This window comes from Drosophila miranda, chromosome 2, assembly GCF_003369915.1.
Source record: "Drosophila miranda strain MSH22 chromosome 2, D.miranda_PacBio2.1, whole genome shotgun sequence".
Lineage (NCBI taxonomy): Eukaryota > Metazoa > Arthropoda > Insecta > Diptera > Drosophilidae > Drosophila > Drosophila miranda.
This window is the reverse complement of record NC_046675.1, coordinates 10713854-10734466: the sequence shown is the minus strand read 5'-3', so window position 1 is coordinate 10734466 and position 20613 is coordinate 10713854. Positions and strand designations below refer to the sequence as shown.

Genomic DNA, 20613 nt, shown 5'->3' with positions numbered 1-20613 from the left:
ATAAATTTGCGTTTGCCAAGCGTTTGGCAGCTGTTGATTCGGTCACCGCTTCAACGCTTCACTGAGCAAAAAGTGGGGCCACTTTCGGCCGCCCTTTCGATAATCCTAGCTAACGGACGGAATCTAGACGGATGCTGGGGTACTGGGAAGCTGGATGAGCCGCAACGCCTGTAACGCCCCAACCGTCACGCAGTTGTCCGTTCGGTCAAATGGGGGGCGTGCCCCACGCTGCCACTCAGTGGCATATTAGCCACGCATCAACGAACACACACACAGCACAGCCTTGAAAGTGGCCCCAAGGAAGAGGCAGCTGCTGTCGCATTTGATTAGACTTTGTTTGCTCTTTGCAAGGGGTCTTGTCCTGCCTGCCCCAAAAGGATATTGATAAAGGCATTTGTCTCTCTCTTGCGTGGGAGTGTGTGTGTGTGTGTGTCTGTGTGTGGAAAGGTGCGTTGCAAAAGTTGAGTCAAAGGTTTTCTCTTTGACTCGTAATTAATTTGCTTTGTTTCATGCGCTTCGCTGGGCAATAGACGTAGGCAATAGACGGTCCCCCGTCTCATGCCACTGGTTGTGGCAGGGTGTGGGGCAGTGTCATGGAGCCAGACAGATTCGGACAAGTGGCAACCGCTGCGTCGCAGTGGGGTGCCCCCAAAAATGTGCCTCAGGGCCGAAATCATAAATTATTTTATTAAGCCACTTCGGCCGGCCCTTCGGCACACCCCAAAGTTATGTGAATTATTTTGCAAAAGTTAATTTCATGCAATAAATTCCAAATCGCGTTGCCAGCCAACATTTCATGCCACACACCAGGGCGCAGGGACCAGGACCCCCCTTGAGGGGTTTTGGATTTGTTTTTCTTGCGAGTTTTCCTCCGCTTTTCGGGCAGATGGGGAATCGTGTGAAACGAAGCGCCTGCCTCCCAAAAAAGTATGCAACATAATTACATTTTCAGCAGGTGATTAAATGAGGCCGTAATTGTTTCAGCCTCTCGCTCCTTCAGTTGTTTGCCGCTCCACTAATAGCCGTAATTAGTGGCTGATCCCTTGGCGGGGGACCACTTCGCTCCCCAGCTCCCAGTTGCCCCGAAGACTGACTTTAATTTATGCCCGCGTGTCTTCGAGTCGTTTTGTGCTGTGCCCCACGGCCACGTTTAAATTATTTCCATCGTGTCCGGCAATAAAACTTTTCGCTCAAAACAATAATTGAACGAATTTGTTCTGCTCAACGTTTGGCGGCCACTTAGCTTTCCCATAACACTCCTCCTCATACGTGTGTATATCTGTATCTGTTATTTTTATTTGTTCGGGCTACACTCGGAGATATTTAGCAGAAGATATAAAAACTGAGAGAGCGCAGCAACTTATAGAACTACTTGATTCCGATCGGCTCATTATTGAAGTCAGAATGACAGTCGTTTGGCTCTTTGAACACCTGGCTTCCAAAAACGAATCGTAATAATGCGAGAGCAATGCTTTCAGGATAATGCTTGGAAATATAGGAACCAAACGCTTCAACTTGGTTGTGTCTGTTATTTTTCCATTTCTCCTTTTCTTTTTTGCAAAGTGTATAATTTTTTCCGCCCTCTTTCCCCCTTCCTTTTGCATGGGGCATCAATAGGGATCTCTTGATAAATGTCCAATTTAATTTTGCTCTTTTTTTTCTTTTACTTATCTCTGGCGTTCGTCTTCGACTTCGTCTTTGACATCTGCCTGCTCCACATGGGCTTCTTCGTTTCATTTGTTCCCTATCTCTTGTTGCCTCTCCCTCCATTTTCTTTTTCTTCGCACTTTATCTCATTCTTTGCCTTTTCCTCCACCCTCCCGATTTTATTTCATCGCGCGGCCACTTTGTCGGCTTCTTTTTATGCGAATGCGAGGACGAGTACGAGTACGAGTGCCCTGCCCTGCCCTGCCCCGCCCAGTAATCGTGATACGAGCGAATGAATGGCAATGGCATCTTCGTTTCCCACTTAAGAAGATAAGTATTTCCTCAGCCATTCGGGGCGATTCGGAATTATGGAAAGTTCAACGAGACAATTGCTCGTATTATTTCACGGTCTTTGCTATTTTTTTGGTCAAGTCTTTTTTTCCTGGAAGTCCTCAATTTTCTTGGAATTGTCTTCAGTGTATCTTCAGGTCGTATTAAGATCCATACATATATATAATATATCTTGAACTGAAGTTTTCTTTCCTTCGGTTTCGCGACATCAATTCCATGATTTTTGGTGTTTTTTTTTCTGGGGAAATTTATTACTTCTTTTCATTTTTCTTTGGGGGCAGCTTTTTTTGCAGCTTGCGCTTTAAATGTAATTTAATTCGTCTTCCCATCTCTCTTTTTGCTTGCAGCAGACATCGCCGCCAGCAGACGGCGGCGTCTGGCGCCGGAACTGTCTAGCGGGTAAGAAATATGCTGAGGCTTTGATTTAATTGAACTTGCGTCATTTGGAGGCACCAACAGACACACAGCCAGAGCCAGAGCCAGAGATATGGTGCCATGCAGCTGCTCCGTATTTAAAATGCGGTGGCTTATTAAACAGGCAGGCGGGCGGGCGGCCCATGGGCGTTGGTGTTTCAGCTAATGGAAGACACCGACAGTGATACCAGCAGATGGGGAGCCGCCTCCTGTCGGTGGCGTGATTTTGTGCCACATGTGGGCCACTGGAGGCCGAGGCAAATATTGTCTCTCATTTGGTATGCTGTGTGCCCTGGCAAAAATCAATAAATCAAAGCATGGGGCGGACGGAAAACAGTGTCCTGAATGCGACGTCACGAATGTCGCACTCTGGCGCGTGCCTTGGCCCCCAGCCGGAGCTTCCAACATATTTGCGTGTGGCAATGCAAACAATGCCGTGCTACTATCCTGCTTTGCCATCCCTGAACTATCCTTTCAAGGCCGTTCGTTGCCTGCTTATAGCCCCCGCATTGATAGCCCCCGCATCCGATGTTTGCAGCGCCCTCCTGGCAACAGGTTGACCCGCAAAATCCGAGTCCCAGTCCCAGTCCTAGTTCTCTCTACAGTACCTCTCTACAGCATGCATGAAATGCAAACTTTAACCCCAACGCCAACCCCAGGGCCCCCAATCTCCAAGAGAAGAATGTATATAGAATATTTGCCTGCCTGTCAGCTGGGACGGGGTGCGAGTGCGACCACAAAGGCAAATACGCTTGGCTAAAACTTGAAGCGGCTCAAAAGTTTCACGTTTTAAAGGCTTAAGCCGCCCACTCCCACTGCCACACCGACTACCCCCCCAGCGACCCCATCATCTATTCTTTAGACCATTCGCAATCCGAATAGCAGAGGCCCCCAGAGTGCGGGGCTGTGCTGATTTTTTATGCGCCGCTCTGTGGGTTTAAAAAGCAATTCCGCAACTGTTTTTGCTCCATGGCCCATATGTAACTGCGAGAGGTAGAGAGAGACAGACAGAGGCAGAGAGAGAGAGAGAGAGAAAGAGTGGAGCATATCCACATCCCAGCGGGCTGGCAACAAAGCTACAGGAGCTATCCTTAGTCCCAGATCCTCAACAATGCTGTCGTTATCGTCGTTTTCACTTCAATTAAAAGTTGGCAACTTTTCTTGCCATGTTTACCTAACTTGCCACAGGACGTCGACGACGACTACGACGACGAGTACCAGAGCAAGGATGTGGCTGCAGGAGTGGGAGAGTCAGGATTGGGGCTTGGCTCCAATTGCCATTATGCAGATTCGTATGGCTGATTACCAAATTACAAACTGTAATGGCAGCAATTGTTTTGCCTGTGGAATTTCCAGCATATGGCATTTGTGGCACACGCAAATAGGCCGTCAGTTGTCACAGCGAAAAACACAAAAACACTCAATGCTGCAGCAATGGAACAATGTCATGCAACAACTTGCAGGGCAGACACACCCACTCATCCGCCCACCCATACATCCCCCACCCACACAGAGAAAGAAGGTCAAAGAAAAGGCTGCTCTAGTCCTTAGACCTTAAAGGCACGTAGTATACGCCGCCGGAGTGGGGGCTGAGCAGTCGACTTCCGTGCTGTTCACGCCCCAATGCGTTGTCTACGTTGCATCGCTGCATCGTTGCCCCTGATCCGAGTGCCTGCCAGGAATTTCACGAAACGTTAATTGCGACAAGCCAGCACTAGCACTCGGCACCCCAGGGGGAAGACCAAATGGCATCTGCTTGCACCACAGACAGACCGACAGACAGAGCGGCGACAGATGCCGCACACAGGTGCAGGCGCAGGTGCAAATATAACAACTTAGTTGAGGGACTTGCAACGCACTCAAAGGAAATACTTAAACTAAAGACTCTGTAGGTGTGTGGCACACACGATAATGTTGCCTGAGAGCCTGAACGCCGAGGCTTTCCAGTGGGGGGACTCCATTACTTTCCATAAAAATATTTTCTACAAAATAATTAGATGGCAGGGCTATAAAATCTGCGGCTTTTGCTACTTTATTGTCACGGCACAAAAGCTGTACGCCACAGTGCCACACAATGCATATGTTGCAACGTGAGAGGCACGGAGTGGAGGAATGTGTTCTGGCATTTTATAGACGCGCCATGTGCCATTTAATTCTGCCTTGCCGTCTTTCGCACTTCCATGGCCATTGAAGAAGCATCTTGGTATCATTAAAATTGATTTTGCAGAAGGTCCCGCGGAGAGCAAGGGAGAGCGTTAGAAGTTGGCTTTTCTATTTGCCAAACGCCAAGGAATTTGCTAAATTGCTTTTCTACTGTGCAGCAGCCACACAAATACACACAAAAACACACCTTGCCACAGTTAGAGTCAGACGCGGAAGCTGAAGCTACAGAAGGAGCTGAAGCTGAAAGCTACTTGGATGTGCGTTTGGTTTTGCAATTAGTTTTTGTACCTTCGGCCGCCACAAAAAGCTGCAAGTTGCTGCTAAGTCATACAAAGGGGAAAGCAGTGAGGGGAGCAGTGCGGGGAGGGGAATCGGTGGCGACACACACGCAACATAAGCATTCTTTTTATTGTGGTATATATTGTGTGGGGCGACGGCAACAGTAACAAAAGCGATTAAAACACCCATAAAACCATGAGCCCATTAATAGCCGCAATAATATTATCAGCTTATGTTCAATGCTGCATGCCTCAAACTCAAACTCAAACTCAAACACAAACTAAACTTTGTCTCTTTGGGATTTTCATTAACATTTATTGGTTTTTTACTTAGACATCAGAAACATAATAACTTTGTCCGTGCCCCCATAATATCACATCTCATCCCATAACATTCCAGTGGCTCCTCCAGAGGTTCCTCTTTATGTGGCAGCCAGCTTCTTCTTCCAGCCAGCAAGCAGCTCCTCCACAATATTTCGCGGTCGTATCAGCGTCATCATAAAATAACGTTAATGACGGGCAACAAGGTCGTAAAATCAAAATTTCTGCTATTTCAACGCTGAAACCACGGCGAAGAGCAGCGTTGGGAGTAGCTGATGCTGGCAGCTTAGCAACATTGTTGATATGAGACGAGACGATGCCATGGGAATGGGAACGATGAGGATCAGACGCTGTTCATGGGAGACGGAAACAGAGACCGCGAGTGAGCGCCTGCAACCATCCATTTAGCGGCAGCAGAAGCAGGCGCCAGCTAGCCACACAATCAAACACATACCACATACCGCACGTCCCACAGCTACGCCGCAATGTTACTCCGCTGCTGTACCAAGTGGCGTATGCGTAATACCGCGAAAATTTAATTACTTTAAAGGCGCCCGAAGGTGGTTGGAGGTCAGCGGACTGGAAGGCGGCAATAAAGACATCAAAAAGTTAAACACTGTTGCTTCCAGTATCGTCCTGATACCGACTAAAGAAAGTAGAGTCTAGAGGACATTTTTCACATATAAAATCACACAGAAAATCTCTTGATTTATCTGCAACTCCACAGAGAACCCAGAAGAGAAGAGTCATGTGGGGTTTTATTCCGCACTCAATGGAAATCGATTTTCGGGTCTTTCGCCTAAATAAATTTCACATTGTCTGGGGTCCTTTTTCTCTGTGATAGGTGTCCTCTTGAAAATGGTATTTCCAGCCAGGAATATCCAAGCAAATTTCATTTAATGTGCTGCCACAGCAACAGCAGTGGAAGGAGAGTCCTTCCATATATTCTCTCTCTCTGTGAGTGTGTTCCTCACCAAAGTGTTAGTGGAACGTGCAGCATTTTAAATATTCATTAGGCAGCAGGATAGGAGGCAGCATTGCTGCCACACGGGTCAGGGTCGTCCGCCAAGTGAGAAATGATATTTGAAATTAATTTAAATCGTCGAAAATGTGAGCCACCAATGAATTGGCGATTGAAAATTGAAGCAGCTGCTTCCTGCAATCGGGGATACGAGATTTTCGGCAACGGCCCCAGCACGCGGCACGGGGGCCACTGTGTCTCGGCCAGGGTTTATGGGCCATAGGCCAGGGTTTATGTAATGGCGTTCAGATTTTATCGCGTCGTAAACGTCTGTGCTGTGCTGTCTGTGGCCTAAGTAAATCAGCATAAAATCCAGCTAAATGAAGACAATCAAAGTGTGGCCACGCCTCGAACTGCATATAATATATACACGCTCTCATACTCTCATATATATGTCTATTTAGACATCTGGGAGGACAGCAGGACCCCAGCCACTTCAATTGAGTCACAGAGCAACAGCAGCAGAAGCAGCAGCAGCAGCCGCAGCACGAGCCCTGCCCTGTTCTGTCCTGCCCTGGCTCTTTGCACTCCAAATTATGCTGTGGCTAGGACTTTGCCTTTTGGCCTCATTCCTCGCAAAATATTTGCAGCAGCAGCAGCAACAAAATGTGGCACAACAATATGGTAAACTATATAAAAATTTGCCCAGTGTCCAGGGCAGTGGCCCGGGCCAGGCCCCCAGACCGGTCGGTCGGCTGATGGACAAAAGGTCGGGGATAGCGACATCGTTATTGTCGTCATTGTCCTGGGCCTGGTCAAGTGGCTGGCAGCAGCAGCAGGCGCAACCACGACTACGAGGAGCTGGACGATGTCAGGACGTGGCAGGCTACAAGGAAGATTTTTACGGTCCTAATAAAAGACAAACAAAAGGACCTTTGGGTTGCTGCGCCCCACACCATGGAGTGTAGGAGCTCTTTCGTATCGCAATTTTCATTATTTTATTTGCCTATAAACGAAGCCATATTTTTGTGCCAGTGTATGTGTGCAGATACAAGTGTATCTATGGCCCACGCACGCACACACACTCCACACTCGCCCACACTCCATTTTGTTTATTTGCCTACACTACACAATTTTAAGCAAAATAAGTAATTAAAAAAGTCATAAAGTGGTCGGCTCTTGTGCTTCTACGATGAGTATCTCTTGGCTCCATAAAAATCAATGCCGACAGTCTGGGGCCCCGTGAAGAGGAGAGGAGCGGAGCGGAGTGGAGTGGCGTGGAGTGAGTCCTTTTCCAGTGCTGCCTCTGTCCAGTGGGTCATTCGCGCTGAGGTCAATTCACTTGACTTTAAACGATAAACATGCTCCGGCAACAACATGGCAAACAACTTGTAAGCAATTAAGGCAACGTATTGACTCCTCTTCTTCTCCTCTCTTCTCTGGCTGTTTTGCGTGTGGCATGTGGCAAGGGGAGGAGTAGTAAGAGTACGTATATGTGTGCATGTCCGGGGCAGGCTGTCGCCAAGCGTCTGCCGGACAACGGCGTCGATATCGATGTCGTCGACATGACAGATATTTCCCTTTTGCCCCCTGGACACCGTTCCAACAAGCAACTGAAATGAAATTGTATTCCTTGATCGATATTTCCCGTAATTCAATATCAAAATCAGAACTCGCATAATTCGATTTATTGAATGGATAATTACACTGCACTGCTGCTGCTGCTGTTGCTGGGCTTTCTCCTGGCAGAGTATCTCCGATTCGGCTCCGTTTGCTGGCGCTGCTCCCATTTCCCTGGTTAAATATTAACTGGCGGGCTATTGTTGCTCTTGTTTTTCCCTCCGGAAAAGCTCTTGGGGGGATATACTAGTGTGTGCGTACAAACAGCATGTTGATCCGTAGTGGATTTTTATTTCAACATTTTTGTGGCATACTGCACTCTCGGGGGGCGCCACTGGCCAATTAAGAAGAATTTGTTTTCGTCGCTGTCTGTTTTGTGTATCACATATATATCCATGGCATTTTCGGCGTATTTTGATTTATTTTAAACAAATATACTCTTTTCATTGTATCTATGTTACACTCGAAAAAAATAGATACATTTTATGAGGAAATTTAAAGGAAAATTTAAACCATTCTACATTTTAAAGGGATATTCAAACTATGTAGAAACTCGTCATGCAACCAGTCGAAACCCAGTACTAGGTTTCTGTAAATTAAAGCCTTATCTGCGAATAAATTAATAGTTTTCAAAAGCCAGGTGTTAAAACAGCCAATTGACACATGAGCATAAAATGTTGTTCTTTCTGGCTATAATAAGGGCCCGATCGCAACATTTTTCTATCTTCTGCACAGGAGGTTTTCTGAAAAATGAGTTCGTCACGATTTTTCTATAGTCAAATAAATATTTAAATGATTTAATAATATGATAATATAGAAAAAAAAAAAATTCCCCGCTTGAAAAAATTTTCAAATATTCTATTATCCTTGCAAACATAAAAAAATATCCTTTTTTTTCTCGCTGTATATATACATAGATCTCTCAATATATATAGTAAATTTCGGTCAATGCGCTGCACAACAGAAAAGCGATTTTATTTTGCATAAAAATAAAAAAAGTGTTTATGCGCTTGGAAATTGAGGTCGTCGTAGTCGTCGTCGGCGGCGGGTTTTTGGAGTACATGGAAGAGTGGTGCACATGTTCATGTGTGTTTGTGTGTGTGTGAGTGTGTGGCAAGTTTTGGCTCACGGCTGAAGTGCCGCTCTGCCCGGCCCCCTACCGCCCGTCACCCTGCTAAATGTTTGGCGACATGCACCAGAAGTACACAAGAGTACATATGAAAAAAATGAAAATTCTCCGCCTGTTTGCCACATTTTGTGTGTGTGTGTGTGTGTGTCTTGTTCTTGCCACTGCCAGTGCTACTGCTACAATTGTTGCTATTGTTGCCACGAAGTTGAGCTGTGTTAATGAAATGCGTTTTGGGTTTTTTAGCTGGCACAAAGCGCAACTTGCGGCAGCCACGGCAGAGGCCGTGCACGAAAACTTTTCCGACTGCCTCGCCCTCACACTTCCCACCCAACATCCCAACACTGTACAACCAACTGTAATTAAATGCAGCGCATAACTGCTCCGAGCTGCCGCTGCGCTGCTGCTGCTGATGCACCATTTATGTACAAGTGCACTAACACATTCGCATTCGAATGAGGGGGAAAGTATTTTTTAAAGTATTTTTTTCCATATTTTTTTTTTGTTTTTGGTAGCATTTTGACCTAAAATTCCCGCAGTCGCAGTCGCCGTTGCAGTCGCCGTTGCAGTCGCCGTTGCTGTTGCTGTTGCTGCCACCGCACTAATGTCAAGTATGCTTAAAGCAGCGCTGTCACCGGCAGCCGCATATGCGACGGCAATTATGTGCCCCCTTTCAATGGCTGTATACGCCGTGTGGATATGTGTGTGTGGCACAAAGACAGTAACAATAATTGCGGGTAATCAAGTAATGCTCATTTTGGAGCCAAGAATAAAGTGAATCGCAATGATAAAAACATCAGAGATGGCAGCACAGTACCGTCAAATGTGGCATGTTAATTCCAGGCGAACGAACATCACCTTGCCACACGACACATACATACATACATATATGTAGACGCCCTGATGTCCCAAACTGATTGAAGTGCGACGCCTCAGCGATAAGGACATTTAACTGTGCAAACGTGTTGGCAGCCCCTCTCGGATATCCGATGGAAAAGTCTGCCGCCTACAAATGCGATGCGTAAAAGGTGCGACACTTGAGAAACATTTCCATACACACACAGCTGTGACATACACATGTGAGTGTCTGCGTTAGCCCTGGCAAATTGCGGTTTTATTGCAGTCAACTGTGAGAAGAGCAAACACTGTGAAGGGAACAGAAAACACAACAAGACACACGCCCCGAAAGCCCTCTCCCCATTCCGTTTGGAAAATTCTCAGACAAACAAGAGCCAAGTCAAATGTAAAATGAAACAAATTGCTGCCTTTGCTCATTGCAAACATTTATTTGCACATAAGCCAGTTCGTTCAACAATTTTTTAATTCAATGTTGCCCCATGCTCCCCCATGACAACATTGACAAGTGTTGTTGGAGAGTCTTGTTGCATGGAGGGAGCAGAGGCACAGACGGGCCAGACAGGGCTCTGGCCCTATCAGAATTTTGCAATTGATGAAAGCTGTAATTTGGCTGGCAATCAAGTGCTGCTTCTGCCTCTCAAAGCGTAACCACACGACGAGATTTTTGCCATATTTTTGTTGGATGTAGAAAATATCCGAGAGTTAAAAGATGACGGGAATGGGATGAGCAATCTCATAGACTTTCAGGGGGTGTTTGGATTTTCATTAAAAGATATTGTTAGAAGTATTTGGGAATTTTACAGCACTTACAGAGAAGTAAGGGCCAAAAAGGCCAGAAATCACACGATAATTGGTCGAATCAATGCAAAACAGGCTGAAGCAATTAATAACTGGCACAAACTGGTCAGAATAAGCAGTGGTATAAATGTGATCGAAGGAACTGCTTACCGATTACCACCGATTCCATATTTTCGGCTGTACATATGTTTATTTCAGGGCACTAATATTAATTGTTTGAGCCTCCAACTAAGGGCTTATAAATCAGTTAAGGAGCTTCGATTGTCCAAGCAATGTACATATTTCGAGGAATCTTTTCGACTAGTTTTGAGTTTACAATCTTCGTGGGCAATCGTACAACTAAGACCGCTATTCTGGATCATAATGCTATACAACACATATATTCACATTTAGCACGTAGACAGCAAACGAAAGGGAACATGGTATTGGTGGCTATCACTGTTATACTCGTGTACGTGAGCTGCAGCGCATCAGGAGCCTTGCCGACTGCTGCTGCGGATTCAGCTTTTGAGATTTGACTAAGACTAATAGTAAACTCTTCTAAAAACTCTTATAGTATTTATGAGCTTAATAGTTGTATATCCAAGAGAAGAAGATTCCACCTTAAATAGATCGCTCTTCCAGGGTATCCAACAAATATTCGCTACCCGCGGATGGCTAGATCCCATCCTCTCTTTTTCTTCGCATTATTTCCATCAATATCCAGCAACTTTTTAGCAGCCACCTTCTCCACTCTCCACTGTATCTCCCTACATTTATTTTAATTTATTTGCCTTTATTACAGACACACTCCTACAGTGCTCACACACACACAGATATATAAGCGTATACTCGTATATCAACAACGTAACATCAGCGCTTTGGCAAAAGGCTAAGAGAGTTGCCTTTTTAAAAAAGCAAACTTTTGCTCTGCTTTGTGCAAAGAGCTAAAAAATAAAAAAACAGAGGCAGCGGCAGCAGCAGAAGCAGCAAAATCAGCGGCAGCAGCAGCACCCAACAACAGTTTAGCTCGTGTGGCAGAGAGTATGTGGCAGTATGTGTGTGCTGAGCAGCAGGCTGTCAAAAAGTTACTTATTTTCTTTTAAAAACTTGTATGAGTCTTTTGGCGCTGTTTTCGCCCTTATCCCTCGATCCCTTGACTTTCGACCTCGCCCCAGCCCTTGGCCCCTCTGTCGTCCTGTCGACGTCCTGATTGCTCTGCCTCTGCCCTGTGCGATGTTTACACAGCTTTTGCTTTTGATAAGGTTAATCAAAAGTTTTTTAATCCATTCTGCATACAGGCAAACATAGACCCCACACGAGCGGGTGCGGATGTGGGAGCGAAAGCGCGCCACAAGAGGGTGCCAAAGGGGGCGAGAGATCATCAGTATCAGATTCGTGTGTCCTCATTATATATTAGTGCCAGAGGAGAAGCAGCAAGGATGTGCCAGAGCAGAGCAAAGCAAAGCATAGCACAGATAGCGAGGCCACTTTGAGAGCCCGCGGCTCATTCGAACTTTTCGACGCTGCAAAGTGAATTTCATGAATGCCGAATTACGACTATCTGTACGAGAAGAGTATTTGTTGTCTTCAAGTTTTGCCAGCCCCCCCGCGCGCACTAACCTCATTCGGCCACACTGCCACTCTGCCACACTGGCACTCGGCCACTCCGTTCCACTCTCTCCAGTTTGCTGTTTAAAAATCGCATAATTTATGTGGCAAAGTTCAGGGAAATCACTTTGCTGGCAGAGAAAACTTTGCAATTAAGCGCTGAGAGACATTTGGCAAGCGGCAAAGTGAATCGAACCGCTGTCGGAGCCGAAGCCCAGTGAGGTCGAACCACTACCTGGCCGGCGCCCCACCACCACCTGGTTGCAGGCGGCAGCCACCAGGCAGCCAACTGCAACTTTTGCGATAACTTTAAATCATCTAATTATGAGTAGCAGCCATTGGACAAGCCAAAACCCCATGCCCCATGCCCCATGCCACATCCCACCAAAAGAACAACAACAACAACAGGATGGCATGGAGGATAGGGTCCTCTGGGGGCAACTGCCAGTGGCAGCATTTAATTTCCGCTGTCTCAGCTCTTAGCCCTGGAACCTCCCTTCCTGTTAGACTCCCCTCCCCCTCCGCTTTCCCCCCAGACATAACTGACACTTTACTTCATTTCTGCTGACTGGAATTAATGGCTTTTGTTGGCATAGTTTTAACGCTTGAACTTCGGGGTTCGGTTCGGATCGGTGTATAAAATTTATGTTCGAATTTATTGCAAAGTTTATTAGACAATTTCTTGTTTTTTTCCCCCTGTAATTTTGCGCCAAAGAGAGCCAAAAGGAAGAATTTTTTGTGGAAATTTATGAGCTTCATAAATGACCAAAGCATAAAGACTAGCAGCAGCAGCGATCCGGCCAGAAGTCCGGCCAAAAGGAGAGACCAGGAAGAAACAGCAGCCTTAGTCCCTGCGTATGAGCCACGTGCCAATTGCCATGATATCTGTAACAGAAAGAGACAGCCCCGGGGGAGGGGGAGAGAGAGAGGTTGGGATAGGCACTGACAAAGTATGGTTGGTGGTAACAGCTCTCTTCACATTACGAAATGATGTCCGACTGAATGCAAAAATGCCATAAATATGAATGAGCTGCCGTGCAGAAAGAATCCGAACGAAGCCTTACCGCATCCTCTGCCTTTGCCTTTGCCTCTGCCCCTGCCTGTGAGCATTTGCCCCATTGCTGATGTACTTTATTTGTTACAACATATTTAACTGTAGTTTGCCGCCCAGCTGCCTTCCTGCAGCACCTGCCCCTCTACATCTGTGGCACTGCCTGTGGGGCAGCCTTTTAGTTTCCAGTTTTCTGCTGCTGCTTCTGCTTCTGATTTATGGAGGGCGGCGCAGGCAAAACATTTCAAAAGCCAACCCCAGAAAACCGTGTCAGAGTGTGTGTGTGCCACTTCGTACTCGGGGAAAAGTTCTTCATAACTTTGAACCCCCTGCCTTTGCTCCGCTGTCCATCCGCCTCTGCCACTTGTTGTGTGTGTCTCATCAAAAATGTATTAACGAGCTTCTGCATAGCAAAAGATTTTTATCTCCTGGCGTTGATTTCATTTTGAGCTTAGATCTGCCTGTCTGCCCCCGCGGCTACCCTTCTGCCGCTGCCACTGCCCCGTGAGGCAAGTTTTGGCTTAGATTTGTATCGCTGGCGTTTTCAACACGTGCTGCATGCACAGCGCTGTATGTTGTGGCAGCTGCCACGGGCTGCAAAACTTTTAATGGTGCGCATTATTTCAGGCCATAAATTACGACAAAAATGCGAGGTATTAACCGCTGCTAGCTGTTAGCAGATGAAAACGGTTAACATTTCGTGGCAAAAGTCGGCGCGAAGTGACGCCACCAATGACAAAGCTCTGTGATGAACCACAACAAGACGCCGGTGGTGGTGCAGTCTTTTATTTGGCTGTTGATGCAACGAGCGTTAGCGTGGCTGCTGCAAAGTTTTACTCCTAGGCGGGGCAGAGAAGTTTCAGATGCCACTTAAGACTGCAAGTGGAACGACGGGAGGCTGCAGCGACTGGAAGCAGCAAGGATACACTCGTATTTTATTTTGTGGCATCGCCATGCGAGTTGTCAGGGAATTTATGTGTGGCCATGGCATGGCTGTGTTTCTGCGGACTTTTGAGCAAAATAAGCAACTAACCCACGAAAAAGTTATGGCTACTGTGTCATAAAATGCCACTGCCACCGCCGCCGCCACCACCACAATGGCATTTGGGGGCATGGTATGCCACCTGCCACCTGCATGGCCATCAGGCGTACGAGTGTGTGTCTGTGTTCCTCTGTGTCTGTGTGTGGGTGTATGTTGTTTATGCAGCAAAGCTCATTTCACGCTTCCGCTTTCTATTATGTAAGGAACAGAAAACGAAAAAACAAAATCATAAATTTCTAATAAAATAAATATTCCCTTATCCCACACGAATATACGGAAAAGAAAAAGAAGAAGAGTCTCCCCCTGAAAGTAGAGGCATAACTTCAGCTTAAGCTTACAGACAATGCCCCATGCGCCGTGCCCCCAGCTCTGGGTCTTGGGGCAAGTTCAAACAATGTTTTCGTTAACTTTGTAACTTGGCTTTGGCTAACGAAAAAAATTAGCCGAAAATTCAATTAAAAAAGCAGGCTAATGAACGCGTATAATCAAATTAAATGCAGCAAAAACAGCTGCCAAAGAGAGAGTTAGCAGAAGGGAAAAACAAGAAGAGAAGACAAGAGAAAGAGTATGACATAAGAGAGTCTGTCTCTCAAGAGGATTTCCATGCCACGCAGCGAAACAAGAACAAACATTAACCCCAACAAAAAATGACTGCAGGGGCGGCTTCAATCTCAGCCTGAAGACTGAAGGCTTCACCAGCCTTGTGGCTGCCACGCAGCGCGTGTGTGTCGCCTACAATGTGGCAACATAAAACTATTACGACGACGACATGAACACAACTCCTAATTACCCAGGGATTTGCATTTGTCTTGCGACGTGCACACGCACACAGAAGAGACGCAGAGGAAGATATGTGGCATGTTGGATGCGGCATGTTCGTAGCAAGGGGCGTGGGTGTGGTCGTAGGGCGTGGGGGCGTTGGTGTCATAAACGAATCTTATCTGGCGCTCCCCTTTTTCTACGCCCAACTCTTGCCTGTCTCCGGCATGCATTCGCCTTTCGCTCTTTCTCAGCGTTTTTTCCTATCTGTTTTTCTTTTGCTTTTCTTTTCTTGAATTTTATGGCTTGGCCGCCATTTGCTTTTCACTTCATTGCCATCGTTGCCGCAAACCCCCTTGCTACCAAAAAAAGGCCAGGGGCATCCACTATTTAGCCCCGAAAGTCATTAGCTTGTCTCGTTTATCTTTTAATGAGTGTAAAATACAAATGAGGAGATGTGCGCAAAGAAGGGGGAGGGCGAACCCAAATTATCAGGCTGTTAAGGCTGATGCTGCTGCAAGATCCTCTTACTCTCTCCGCCACATGCTGTTATCAGGCAAGGGGAAACATAATCTAATAGCAAAATGCCTGCTAATAGGAAACATTTTCGTCATTAACTCCGTACGAGTATGCACGAAGGATATGCTGTTAAAACCTATGGGCGAGAAGGTAAAGCGCAATCAAGTAGAACATCTGAGGCGTATTCCATCCTTAAATATTTCCCATATTTTAGTTTTTCTTTAGGGTTATAATTTTTAAAGATTTTGTGCTTCAGCTGCCATCATTTGTTTGGCTTTTCCTGAAGGGAAGCTTTCTTAAAGCCTGATTTCTTGTGCTTTCTTTTGCTGTTTTACTATCATCTCCCTCGACTGCTGCCTGCTGCTTCTGCTGCTGCTGGCTCTTAATCTGCTGCTTCTACTTAACATTAAGCTTCGCCTTTAACCAAACGCTTGTCCACAAATCAAGTATACGCACTGGGGGACTGCCCAGCAATGTTTTAGTCACTCTCTCGGGGACCCCTCTACCGCTCCCTGGTGTAAGCTCTCTCTATATATCTCTCTCTCTCTCCCTTTCTGACTAGCAGACCGCCTCTTCCTGTTTATACTTAAGCTGCCACTTAATCCAGCCACTTCATCCGCTCCCGAATACCATTTCCATGTTTATAAACAGCCACGCCCCATGATTCGCCCGCCAGCGTGTGTTTGCGTGCGTTACCGGAGTTGCTGCTTCGTTTTTTTTTTCTTTTTTTGTGTGTGTCGTTCATCGATGGGCAGCCAGTGCTGCTCCTGGCTGTTCCTGGCTGCTCCCTGTTAGCCCTTAATTAAATATTAAACGCGCCTAATTGCGCATTTCATAACTCAGGCAACGCAACGTAATTAATTATTTATGTTCAACTAAATTGAGCAGCATCCTGGCAGTGCGCTCACACGCACCACGCGCCCAGCACCAAAAGTTTCTTCTTCGGCGTGGTGCCCCCGAGGGCATGCTGCAGACACAAATGTAGCAAAAAAAGGAAATCTACAAGGATATGTGGCATGTAAATTAATACGTCAGCGGCAGGCAGTCGCAAATTAAAATCATTTGCGGTTCAATTTGCTCACCTTTCAAGGAGGAAAAGCCGGCAGAGTGGCGGGGCGGCAAAGATGTGGCACGAAGAACAACAAACAGTTGACTCTTGCGGCGGGTAACATGGATGACTTTGAAATAGAAGAAACTTATATCAAACGGCGCCCCGAGGGGCATTTAATTATGCAAACTGTTTGGGGTTGCACGAAAACTATGGAAAATGTGGCAATTGGGGGGGGGGAGAATTTTCATAGGAAAACCGGTGCCTGATTAGCTCTCCCGCCGCAAAACAATCCAAAAAGCATCGAAATTAAAACCGAGAGAAATCACAGAGCTGCCTGCCTGCCATGTTCCGTCCATTGTTCGGCCACAATTTGCACAACTTTTGGCAGAGGCGGCAGCAGCCCAGTGGTTGCTGCTGCAGTGGGGAAACTTTCACAACACGAAGCCACATAGAGACACAGAATGAGAGGGAGATGGAGATAGAGAGAGAGACACTGGGTACAGATACACTCCGTTTACCAGAGATACTGCTAGAACTTGCTTTGGAAACTATTTTCATAAATAGCGGCGTCGGCCAGTGTCCAAATGCAAACAGATTCAGAGTCGGACTCGGAGTCACCGACTGGCGCCCATCCGAAGGAAGGGCCAGCCTCTGCTTCTCTCTGTCTCTCTCTCTCTCTCCCTCCTGCCTGACAGTCAACGTGAATCCTTTAAGTTTCTTTTGTTCCGAAGCGTAGATCCTAATGCCAGTTTTTCACTCGTGTGATTTATCGGTTTCGTGGTTCAAAGTTCGAGTTTCAAATGCATTTTCCATGTTACCAGAGAGAGGCTGCTGTCAGGACAGTGGAACTCTGGGCATTCCAGCGGCTACAACAAACTTCGCACAGCTTTGGGCTACCTCTCACTTCACCCCACACCCACTTTCTCCAGCTCTCTCTCTCTCTCTCACTGGTCCTTTGGCGTTTATCTTTTTGGCTTTGAAATTGTCAACTCATTTTGGCTTCGTATTTTTTACGCATAAAGTTTTCTTTTCCCAACAATTTCCATTATGGAAGTCAAGATTTGATTTGAGTAGAGGCTGGATTGTAATTTGATATGCCACACAAGACAATGCCGGCTGCAACGCCTAATTAAGCCCCCATTTGCCTCTGAGGTAGCCCCCAAAGTCAGTGAGTGACAGAAAGCCACCGGTCTTAATATTTGATTAAGTATTGACCTGCAAGCCGCTGGCAAAGCGCGCACTGACCACGTCTTTGGCATCCTGCAAACAATTACGTCTAAATTCATTAGCGAAGGACATGCATAATTAAAGGACACGTCGTGACATCTTCCTAGCAGTGGCAGTGGCAGTGGCTGTGGCAGTGACAGTGGCAGTGACACTCACTCAGGCATGGCCGCACACGCTCTCTTGTGTCTAAGTGGCAGGCAGCCAAGGGCATGGGATCGGATTGATGGGGCTGGGACTTTCGTATAAAAAAGAAATCAATGTCCTTTGCCAGGAAGTGCCTTGGCAATTTGCAATCCTTTGTGCCATTACACAAAGCTTCCTTCCGCTGGGGTCGCTCTCTATCTTTTCGTTTCGATGGGGTTTGATCCTCGAGTTTGTGTCGCCTGCAGCATAATGCTGCTGCTGCTGCTGCCGCTGCTGCTGCTGCTGCTTGCTGCAATCAAAGCGTATCGGTGGCTGTTACTGTTTCAAAACCAGCAGCAGGACCAGGACCAGGAGCAGGAGCCGCATTAATCCTTCATTGACAATCAGGCGGCAGAACCTGTGATGAACTCTGCCCCCCAAACCCGAAGCGGGAAAAAAGCGGAAGTTGTAAAAACGCCAACGCCGCACAAAGCACAAACATAGAAGGAGGAGAATTCTCGGTGCTCTCCTCTCTATCTCTCTCTCTCTGAGGCAGTAACCAGTGGCACGGAACCGATTATAGTATGCCGTATTTGGATTCCAGATTCAGTGGCAGATTCCGATTCCGACTCTGGGGCAGATTCCGATTCCGCCTGGAGGGCATTCGTCAAACGACGCAGCAACTGAAGCAATTGTTTCGCCAACTTTCCTTCTTTCTTTCCTTCTCGCTTGCGCCCTTTTGTTCATTATGTACTTTGCTTTCTTTTCTTTTCATTGCTTTTCCTTTATTTTCCTTTCGTTTCGTTTGTGCTTTGAAAAGCGAGAGGCAGGGCAGAGAAAGTGGGGGAGGAGTGTGGTGTGGCATAAACACTGATTGATTGATTAGAGGCTTGAGCCCTCAGACTCTCAGCACCACGCATGTGGCATTCGGGGGCACAGTCTGCGGCACTAAACCTAATGAGCAACCCCTCGAGCAAGTGTCGCATCAATCAAGGGCGCATTTAATGCGTTATAGCAACGATTTCTCTTGATTTGCGATTATTGTTTAGGTGTGTGAGCGCCCTCCACTGACAGACGGCGATTAGCAAAGTGGATCCACAGCGAAATGAATGAATGATTTCCTTCCACTATAGTCTGCCACAGTCGAGTGAATCCTTTAAGCAGCAAAGCCCAGCCCTCGAGTTAAAGCCCAGCCTAAACGCACCTCTAGGGCCAGGCCAGGCCAATGCCTGATGCCAATTTCTTTCGACTGTTATCTATGAAATTGACTACGTGGCCGAGTGGCTCAAGTGTCGGGGCAATCGATAGCCAGAGCTTACCTGATGCTGGTGCTGCCTCAGCATTGTTGCATGTCATGGCTTCCGCCTTAGTCAGTGTCCTTTTTCGCCCAGGATACACCCTTAATGCCATTCCGTTACTCTACGTCTTGTCACTGCCCGGAAAATCATATCATCAATTCGCTCTGGCCCCCAGTTTTCCACACAGTCAGCAGTGCTGACATTTCTCCTTGCCTCCATCTCCTCCGGTAGCTGTGTCTGTGTCGTTCCCCCTCTCTGTGCGTATCTGTATCTGTGGCAAGTGCTCATTATCACTTGAAATGTTGTCAATTACGGATTTTCGTTTCGCTTTGTTTTGTTTTCGATTTGACTTGCAATTGAATTTCCACTCGCTCTGCTCTGCCATTTGAATATCCCGACACTGGGTGGTCGTCCTTTTGTCGCCGTGGCTGACGTTGCCATCGTCACGAGCAGTTGCCTCCGCCAGCAATCCGCATCCCAATCCTCCTTAAGGAGGGGGCTTATGATGAGCGTTTCCGCTGCCCCTGGTCGCATTTTCTTATTGGAAAAACTGCAAATTTTATACATAAAAAATTAATTTAATGAAAGCTTAGATTTGCGTTAATGATGGCTCCCATAATCAACTGTTTTATGGCACTTTCAAAAAGTTGAATCCGCCATACACATGGCCCCGCTCCTGCCGTTGCCCCTGCCTCCACAGGACATTTTTCATGCTGTAACTTTTTTAATTACAACATTTCGTCGGAGGAGGAAAAGCCATCACCGCACCCAAAAAATAGACATGTATGTGCTAAATTATGTTCCTTATTATTTCGGGGGATCTATTGAAAGCACAATTGATTAATGCCAGCACGCCGCAGGACTATCTCATTACAAAGGCTATGAATGTAAATCAAATATTCACTTGATACGAGAGATTCATTTTGCCCCTGTCCCTTTTGGTCAGAGAATTTTCAATTAAAATCATAATGAAATATTTTGGAAATTTGCTGTTATCCAAAAACTGTGCGGAAAGCATACCCGAAAATTGTATGAAAATTCCAATGGCAGAACGGCAGAAAGGCAAAAACAAAAGAGGCGGATGTGAATATTAGTTTGTGGCAGGCAGAATGTCCCACCACCCGCCGCCGTGGCAACCGCAAAATAATTTTCTCCAACAAAACGAAATACACACACAAAAGGCTATTACTCAGAAAATGTCTGTCTGTTCCAATGTTCTGCTGTTCGGGGTTCTCTCCATTCAAACAATAACACACCGAAAAACACATTAAAGTTCAAAATGATGACCCGAACATAATCGACTTGCCTAAGAATAATATTTAAATTTAATTTAAATGCTCACATGAGGGCATTTAACAGAAAGAGAGTCCTGTCGCAGCCGGAGCCCCAGCCCCAGCCATCAGCCCCAGCCCCAAG

At 46.5% G+C, this 20613-nt stretch overlaps 1 protein-coding gene across 5 annotated transcripts in view; it reads left to right on the top strand.

Moving 5' to 3' along the window:
* The window catches only part of LOC108157701, a 67471-nt gene that overhangs the window by 23762 nt on the left and 23096 nt on the right, over positions 1-20613 (top strand). For 2 of the 5 annotated variants that reach the window (XM_033389176.1, XM_033389175.1), the window contains exon 2: positions 2349-2397. The exons of 1 other annotated variant lie outside the window; for it this stretch is intronic. The gene's annotated coding sequence lies outside the window, so the exon portion shown is untranslated. Of the gene's footprint in view, positions 1-2345; positions 2398-20613 lie in introns of all 5 variants that reach the window. 2 more of the 5 variants (XM_017289872.2, XM_017289871.2) reach the window with 1 other exon arrangement.